Raw genomic sequence first — 10085 nt, 5'->3', positions numbered from 1 at the left:
TTCGACTGATTTTACTAATTTTTACTAAGGTTTTACTAATTTTCGACTCGGTCAAAAATTTCGGGGGGGGGGGGGTTAAAACCGGGTAACACCCCCCCCCCAACCCCACCCTGGATACGGCCTTGCTGTAAGCACAAGAAATTCTTGCAAACTATTTATGTTCGAACTTGTTTGTTTAATTTTGAAAACCGCACGTGATTTCTAAGAAGGAAAATCGAGATCCTTAACCACACAAGAAAAGAAAAGCTCCACTATTAAGGATGACGCAATAATGAATTGGTGCAAATTATTTCAAAGTCAGTTGAACGCTGCCGCCTTGTCTGGCGGCGGTGTGCCGGCGGCGTTACGACACTTCTGCGGTGGTTGACCGAACGTCTCGTCGGCGGCGTTCGATGCATGCGCTGGCACGGCACCGGGGTCAAATTTCAATCACTGTTTTCAGATATTTCTTAATCCATATTGCTTGTCGTATGATGGAAAGCCAGCACGGTATTTGTTGTTACTTGCAAAAACTTCCTAAGGCTTGATATGACTCCGAATATGGTAAATTTTTCGATTAACTCACTAGTTATGTAGCTGAAAAATAGACACACCTCTAGAATCAGAATTTCACCCTGAATCCAATGATAACATTCCTAATGAACTTTAAATGAGCTTTACCCCCGTGCCTCCCTAGCGTGAAAATACAACGAATTTTCCATTGTTTTGACAAACTGGTAATTCAAATTGAAGAAAAAAGTGACTCGCGGAGAATTCAGTGCATACATACAACTGAGAATGCACATTTACACATCAGTTGTTGGGAGGTGTTGTTCAATTCATTTCCGACACAAATTAAATAAAAAAACAAGTTTTTTTTAACTGAAAATAAGGAGTGACATTAAAACTTAAAACGAACAGAAATTATTCTGTATATGAAAGGGGCTGTCCCCTCCTGAACACCTCGCTCTTTACGCTAAAGTTTTTTATTATTTTGAAAAACAAAGTTGTGAGACAGAGTCAAACTTTGTGAGATATGGGGGGAGTACAAAAGGATTTTTTGGGGGGCTTACAAAAAAGCTTTAAAAAACATTTCACAAATTTGTTTAAAGTTCATTTTTGTTACCTTTTTACGAGTCGGACAAACATTTTGTTTTGTTTTTTTTGGGGGGGGGGGGAGAGGGGTTCAAATCCCTTGGATACGGCCTTGTATCTGTCTCATCATGATGTTTAGCATTACGAAAAAATGCAAAATTACGGATTAACGTTTACTTCTATTCTTTTTTCTAGATCATGGACACATTTCTGGGAGCAGGTCTTGGAGCTATGGTGGCCCTTGTTAACGTTATTATTGCGAGTAATGCAGCATTGTTTGCATCTGATCTTACCATGGACTGCTGCGATGGACAGAAACCTCTATTCATTGAAGATCTGATATTTGAGAATCACACTGACAAAGTTAAAAGGCAAGCAGACTCTGAAGAGAATATTATAAATTTAACGCCAATGGTTAAAGAATTGACTTTAGGAGACATAGAGGCTATTGTTCGTGCTACTTTGGCGGCCCCTACTTCACGGTCTTGTTCCTACAGGTTCCTCTGTGAAATAACCCGGATAGGAAATATTTTACTTCCTGATTGGACCGTTTTGCTATTGCATTTTACAGACCTGTTACCAGAAGAGCTCGAAGAATCAATTTTGAAGGGGTTCAAAAAGTTGTGTGATGACATAGAATGTGATTATAAATTTTTCGAATAGATTTATAGACTTAATCTAATTCTCACAATAGTTCATTCTTGCTTGGAGGATACTATGCTCTGGTATATAGAATACTACACATAAAACTATGAATGCAATAGAAGTAAACCAAAGCCAAGGACACGCATGTTTTTGTTTATCCGTGATTTTATTTTCTTAGATTAATAAGTTTTGTAACTAAGTCACTCTATAGTACCAATTTTACTCGTGCGAATGATACCGACCAACCATTTCTAGACAGACTCAATTTTGTTCTTGAATTAAGACAGACTCAATTAAAGTTCACTAGAAAGCTGCGTATGGTAGACTGGATATGCGTATTCCTATAAGGCCTGGCAACGGATAAACACACACTCAGGGAGTGCATCCTTGGACATTTAAATTTATTTATCAGTCTAATCAAGGGCATCGATGCATTTGCTTGTTTTTAATATTTGAACCACAAACATCCAACTTAAAACTATTGCAAATCGTAACGCCTAGGGGTTTAACTTGTTTCACCAGCATTTTGGGACGTAGGAGGTAGGTAGGAGAGAGTGGGTGTCAGGAAGTTTTAGTCATGGTATCTGATTTAACAGTATTTAATCTTGCTTTTTGATTCTTAACTTGATCCAAAACATAGACCAATACATGGATTAGAATTTTTAAGGGACCATTTATAATATATTTGAGGGACCTTTCATCTTTGAGGTACATAGTCAAAATTTATCACAGGTGAATTACAACGCCCCATCTCGAAAAACAAGGCAAATTACTTGTTCATTGGAAGCACTGGTGTGTCATATTTGTTTTTGCCTCTGCCGCTAGGGCGATACTTGTACATTATAGGTAGTTGTTTAGAAGCTCATTTGAATACCAATTTTTTGATAAATTCTGACACACAAAAACAATAAACAAAAGTGACTTTTTTTCCTGAATAACTTTCAAAAGCATAAATGTCTTCCAAATTTCAGTTCAGCGTCCATTGTTTTCCTGGAATTACGGTCTGTGTGTTGAGTTTAAGACCCTGCTTTTGTGGTTAGAAGTAACCCTGCTATTAACTGCTTGATACTAGAATTAGAAACAGGGTAAATTTGGCAATAAGGTGGACAGATCAACTAACTTTGAAACGAATCTGACAACGTTTCAATTAGTAAAAAATACGATGCTAGGATCCATTTGAAATTTCATCCAGCAAAGTTTTCAGCAGAAATGACTATTTTTTACTTAAAGTCTAATCTTATACTATAGTCTAAGATTATTGAAACACGTCTGGTTCAACCTCCAATTAAGTGTGACCAGTTTCAGAGTATATTTGTTACTGGAGGCTATTTCCCAAGCAGAACTTCAGAAATTTAGTGCCAAAGAAAATATGGGCTCGATAATCAGAAAGATGGACATAGCTTTCAAAAAAAATTATGATTTGACAAGTAATATTTTTTAGGCTACTCTAGCGGTAAATTGATGGGTCAGATGTCTGAACAGCATAAGCTTCAAGGTACATTCTGGTTTCTGGTAAATATTTCTGGTTTCTGGTTTCTCTAGCGGTAAATTGATGGATCAGATGTATGAACAGCATAAGCTTCTAGGTACATTCTGGTAAATATTATACCTTATAACCTCTTGTTTTGTGACAAGAATTTTATCATATCATCATGGTTCATAATATTACAGCGGTAGTGATCATCTTTTTCCTATGAAACCCTCGATGGCTGCTAAATTCCTTGAAATTTAATTACACGAGTCTCATGTCTCGTTGTTTGAACTTTATTCAAATTTGATTTGTAATGCGTAAAACTAATGTAATGTGTAAAAAAATTTTTAAACTAATGGCAATTCTTAAGAAGTAGCCAAATATAAGAAAATGCTTATTAACGTTTAATTTAAATATACGACAATTTTGTAATGAAGAAATTTTAAATTTCTTGAAACTTCTAAAAAAAAAGTTAAATTTTCTAAAAGATAAATGATCCGCTTGATTTTTTACGTTTTGTTAAGGGACAACAATTTGAAGGGAGGGGGGAACCCTTTTCGTCCTTCCTAGTTTTTTCCCTTCCCCTAGATTTTGTAAAAAAAAAACTTTTTTCACTATTTTCATAGAAAACAACCTTTCTTTTAATTATCATTGAACAAAATGGAAAAACAACAAAACTGTACCCCCTCTCTTTCCCCAGTTTTTGAAAAGGACATTTTTTGTCAGCCCCTTACATTTTCGTGAATTGACGTCACCGACTTCCTTAAAATGTTGAACCCAACGCTTTAGCACATTCTTCCGTCTAGCATCTACCGGCTAAATAATGAATTTTCAGGAATTAACAATGTGTTATTGGTAGCAGTTTCAGAGTTTATTTGTTACTCGAGGCTATTTCCCAAGCAGAACATGAGAAATTTAGTACCATAAGAAAATAGGGGCTCCATAAGCAGCAAGATAGACACAGCGTTAAAAAAAAAATATTATTTTGACAAGTAAGATTTTTTAGGCTACTCTAGTGGTAAATGGATGGATCGAAGGTATGAAAAGCATAATTTTCTAGGTACATTCTGGTGAGTATTATACCTTATAACCTCGTGTCTTGTGACAAGAGCTTAATCATATCATCATGGTTCATAATATTACACCGGTATAATATTACAGTGATCATCTTTCTCCTATGAAACGCTAGATGGCTGCTACATTCATTGAAATTTAATTACACTAGTCTCATGTCTCGTTGTTCAAACTTTATTCAAATTTTAATTTGTAATTTAAACTAATGGCAATTCTTAAAAAGTAGCCAAATATGTGAAAATGTTTATTAACGTTTAATTTAAATATCCACCAAATTTTGTAAAGACGAAATTTTAAATTGCTTGAAACTTCTAAAAAAAGTTTAATTTTCCAAACGATAAATGATCAGCTTGATTTTTTACGTGTTATTAAGGGACAACAAATTGACGGGAGGGGAAACCCTTGTCCTCCTCCCTAGTTTTGTCCCTCCCACTAGATTTTGGAAAAAAAAAATTTCTCACTATTTTCATTGAAAAACACCTTTCTTTTCATTATCATTAAAGAAAGTGAAAAAATAACAAAACTGTACGCCCTCTCTTTACCCTGTTTTTGAAAAAGACATTTTTTGTCAGCCCCTTACATTTTCGTGAATTGTCGTCACCGATTCATAGGCAGCACGCTCAATGTATTATTTTTCTTCTTCTTCTTCTTTCTCCATACCCGGGCACTTCGTACCGAAGGTGTTGTCGTAGAAACTTCGAAAAGGGCTCATTCGATTGGAAATTGGAGTGGCTAGTACCCTTTTTAATAGTCAAAAGGGATTGGACGGCAACTGGCCCCCACGCTCATCATTCCCCCAAACACATCCAATCAAAATTTTTAGATAGCCATTTTGTTCAGTGTAGTTGATTTCCAGATAGAAAATATGTTTTTGAGGAGGACACTCCCCACAACCCTCGGGGCAAGGGTATTAAGTTATGCCCTGAGGGCATTTGAGAACGATTTTGGCACAATGTATCATTTATTATTTTTTTCTTTAGAGCAGAGCACTTTATCGAAGAAATTGTCGTATAAACTTCGAAAAGGGCTCATTCAATTGGAAATTGGAGTGGAAGTGCCCTTTTTAATAGTCGAAAGTGATTGGAAGGCAACTAAAACCCCTCCCACGCCCACCATTTCCCTAAACACATCCAATCAAAATATTGAGAAGGGCTAGTGCCCTTTTTAATAGTTGAAAGTGATTAGAGGGCAGCTAGCCCCCCACCCTCCACGGCGTTGTAAGTTATGCTCTGGGACATAACTTATTAAGGGGGGCTTTTTTTCCCAGCGGCACGTTATATGGAAGGGGTCGTCGTAGAAACTTCAAAGGGGGCTCATTATATTGGAAATTGAGAGTTCTAGTGCCCTTTTCAATAGTCGAAAATGATTGGAGGGCAACTATCCCCCCCACGCCCATCATTCCCCCAAACACATCCCATCAAAATTTTGAGATAGCCATTTTGTTCAGCGTAGTTGATTTTCAGATAGAAAATATGTTTTTCAGGAGGATACTCCCCCACAACCCTCGGGGCAAGGGTTGTAAGTTATGCCCTCGGGGCATGTAAGGTTTTTATAGAACGCGTTGTCGTAGAAACCTCAAAAAGGGCACATTCGATTGGAAATTGAAATGGCTAGTGCCCTTTTTAATAGTCGAAAGTGATTGGAAAGCAACTAACACCCCTTCCACGCCCACCATTTCCCCAAATACATCCAATAAAAATTTTGAGATAGCCAATTTGTCCCACTACGTTCAAAGTTCAGGAAATTTTACCTTTGAGCAGGACACACCCCCAACAGTCTTCAGGGCAAGGGTTATAAGTTATTCCCCGGGGGCATATAAGATTTTTATTGAAATCTTTGTCATAGAAACTTGAAAAATGGCTCATTTGATTTGAAATTCAAAGGGCTAGTACCCTTTTTAATAGTCGAAAGTGATTTGAGGGCAACTTACCCCCTCTCACGCCCACCTTTTACCCAAACATATCCAATCAAAATTTTTAGCTAGGCATTTTATTCAACGTAGTTGAAACTTTTGGAAATTAGGTCTTTAAGGATGACAACCCCTCCCCCCACAGCCCCTAGGGCAGGGGTCTTAATTTGTGGCCTGGTGGCATATGCGGTTTTTATTTAAAGTACAGTCGTGGAAAGTTCAAAAGGGATCATTGCATTGGAAATTTAAAGGGCTAGTGCCTTTTTCAATAATTGAAAGTGATTGGAGAGCAACTGACGCCCCTCTCACGCCCAACAATTTCTGAAAAACATCCAATCAAAATTTTGAATGTGCATGTATTTGTGCATACAAATGAGTGTGCATGGTCAGTTTAATATACATATACTAATATTTAATAATCAAAATGTTAATATTATTTGATTTATTAAAGTTATAAAAGTAAAAACATTTATATTTTTTCAGTAAAGTGCAAATTGTGTTCTGGCCTTGGGAAGGCATAGGGGTTTGAGCCCAACTTTTGTTAATTTCTGCTCGTTTTGAGTTTGACTCGGTTATTTATTGTAATTTCTGTTCGTTTTGGGTTTCATTTATTTATGGATGCTGATTTGTGGTAGTTTCATGCTTGGTAGATTATTTGAATTTATTTTTGCTCATTTTTTTGTTTAATAGAGTTCTTTACTTTTCTTTGAAAAACTTATTTTGTGGAAAAAGTTTGTTTAATTAATTCCTTAAAATGTTGAATCCAACTCTTGAGCACATTCTTCCATCTAGCATCTATCGGCTACATAATGAATTTGCAGGAATTAACGATTTGTTACCGGTAGTCGCAGAACACAAAATAAATAAGGGATAGTTAATACTATATAGATTTGATTTAAGTTTTCTAAAAATGGTATCTTATTAGCATGATTTGTAATACTTACTAATAAGATACAATTTTTTTTAATTTTGATAATTATTAAAGAAAATCAATTTTCTCAAACATTCAGACGATGTTATTGGAATACAAGTGAAGCTGACTCTTTATAACCAGTTATACAGGCTTTCCATCCCAGAAAGAAATATTAACTTTTATTGAAGCACTATCTTGATAGAAACAATTAAGCAGTTTGTCACCACAACAAATGACAATAACAAATAACAACAACAACGATAACAAATGAATAAGGATAAATTTTCTCATGACTTTATATCAAAAGAAAGATGTAATAAAAAATATTTAATTTTATATTTCAGTGGCATTAATTCGAAAAAATGTATGGCAGGGTGTAACTCTCAATGTCTAGGGAAGGGGGAAAGTTACAGTTTTTTCGACGAAAATATCCAAAAAAATGGAGTTTTCAATGAAAATACCCCAGCTAAGGCATTCTTAAAGTTTTAGGGGTTGGGGTTTTAGAAATTAAACTGCGGTAAAGGGCCCCTTACCGCCCTCCAGACTGATACCACTGTTATATTTACTGTGAGCAGTGTTTCCGCCGACCATAAAAACTATTTGTAACAGTTTTGTTTGTAGTGTCCAAAAATTGCTTTATTAAAAGTGTTTCCGTGAAGTAACAGAAAACTGTTCTCAACATTTTTTACGGTCATTCTATCAAATTTTAAGTTTTCTAGTGGAAATAAAAAAATTTAAACATTGAAAAAGCGTATCACAGCCTCTGTAGCTCATGCTATTTTGTAAATACTGTTGGAAAAATCCAATAGTGTGGATTTCTTCAGTTGGGAAAACTAAAATTTTGCATGATACGCTTCTTTTAACGTTACTACTTTAGTAACTTTTATTTTCAATGTATAACTTTGTCTTTAACGTAGGCTATTTGGTAAAGGAAAATCCTTTATTGCTGAAGAATTCTGAGCGTAATTTCTGAGAATCATTCTGAGATTGAGCGTAATTCTGAGAATTCTGAGAGCCACACCATAGTCATAACCGTCAATAAAGAAAGACAAAAAATGGTTGTGAATGCCATAGGGCTTTCCCTTAGTTTTAATGTTACGCTCGTATTTGGAAAGCGAAAAATAAAAATTTGAACCTGGTTGGAAAAGCCTATATCGTCACTATTCTGTTTCAAACAATTCTCTACTAATGCTGTGTATTTGTGTCTTTTTCTATTTTCTGTTATAAATGAAAAACCGCTGTGTCAAGCTCAGAGCCGTGACGTATGGGGGGACGCCCCCCCCCCCCTATTTTTTTGGTCACTTGATAAAAAAAAAATAAGTCAGTAAAATCGTGGCGCTTCGCACCACGATTTTTCCAATGCCGCTAAAATTCTTTGTTCGGTTCAATAAAGACCACGGAAATACTGACGTGTCAGCTATAGAAATTTCTAACTTGGTCGGTAAACGCAGCAATTTTACTGACTCCTGCCGTGGATTTTACAGATGGTGCCACAATTTTCCAATTTGTTAAATAAACAGCATTAAAATAGTGGCATGATATGTACTGAAGTCTAAATCTCGGTTGGTAGGTACAGCGGCTTTACTGACTCGTGCAGTGATTTTACGTATTGTATTCGAAACGGACATTATGGTAATTATTGACAAAAAACACTTTAATTGTTCTTCATTTAAGCAGAAGATCTATTTCGCAATGTTTCACTTTTATAAAAGAAATATTTTTAAAGGTCATCAAAAGTCAGAGCCCTCTAGAGGGAGAAGGGGGGAGGTATGTACTTCAAAATACCTTTCGAGGACATATTTTAGTCTTTAAATCCGCCTCTGAAAGTTTCATTTCCCTAACCTAACCATTTTCCGAGATTGTGAAAAGTAGTTTGTCTAGGATTTTACCTTTCCTTTTACAAAACATTACAATTTCGCTTTTTAACATCATTATATTACAGACATCTTCTCAGCGTTGCCACTTGTAGCACGTTAGTGCTATTTAAGCGCTATTTCATCATGTGTGACAATTGTTACATTGAATGACTAAATAGTACCACTTTTATACCTTAATTTCTAACACTTTCGTACTACAATTTTTCTTTTTGTCTTGACGAAACAATGAGGATTTTGAAAAAGGCAGAGGAATTAACAAAAAGCACGGGTCACCTTTTCGTCGTATTTGTTTGGAAAGATTGGCACTAAGTTTGAAATGACCAGACATAAAAAGATTAAAAAATTTACCCAAAACTAATCCAAGTACCCTTAAATGGAACATGCGAGTCTCACGCCTCAAAATACAGAAATATTGTTTTTACTGTAGCACCGAAAATCATTGTATAGCACGCAAAATTGGAGTTTTAGCAGGTACTGACATTGTTGCCCAGTGGCGCACATTTGCGCCATTTGGGGGCTTTTTTCAGTTGATTACACATTATTTTTTTCTAATTGGCACATTACGCCGGTTTCGCGCATGTCAAAAATTCGGCGCAATGTCGGTGCATTTTACATTCTGAGCACCTACTGAGTTACCTTCTCAGCAGGGGCCTCTCCCAGGCCACTCAGCGCGTCCCCAGGTGGCGGATAGGGGAATTTCCTACAGATATTTAGGATACCTCCATGGAGAGAGGAGGCGCGGACCAAGGGGTACCCAGTTTCTGGGGGTCTTGAAATATAACTGGAACTCCCTCACCTGGGGGACATAAATACAGGTGGAGGAGGAGGATGGCCCCTCTGATGTGCACTGGCCTGGGCCCACCGGCGCGTGGACACGTCCCGCCAGTCACAATCCACTCCCCCAGCAATGGGTAAATTGTTGGTGATGCAGGATGCCATAAGGGCGCATTATCGGTAGGAGATATAGTCGGCCCCTGCTAGGGACAGAGAGGAGTGGCTTGCCGCTGTCCTGACGCCAGCCAAGAAACCCCTTTTTTCACTTTTATGATGATAATGAGCAAACAAATGAATGTGAGAATCAGTGCTACCGCGTCCAGGGAAACCGACGAAGGCCATGCGTTT

Source organism: Artemia sp. Qi Xiang Cuo, chromosome 6, assembly GCF_049724085.1.
Source record: "Artemia sp. Qi Xiang Cuo chromosome 6, ASM4972408v1, whole genome shotgun sequence".
NCBI lineage: Eukaryota > Metazoa > Arthropoda > Branchiopoda > Anostraca > Artemiidae > Artemia > Artemia sp. Qi Xiang Cuo.
The sequence above is the reverse complement of the archived record's forward strand: the minus strand, read 5'-3'. Positions refer to the sequence as shown.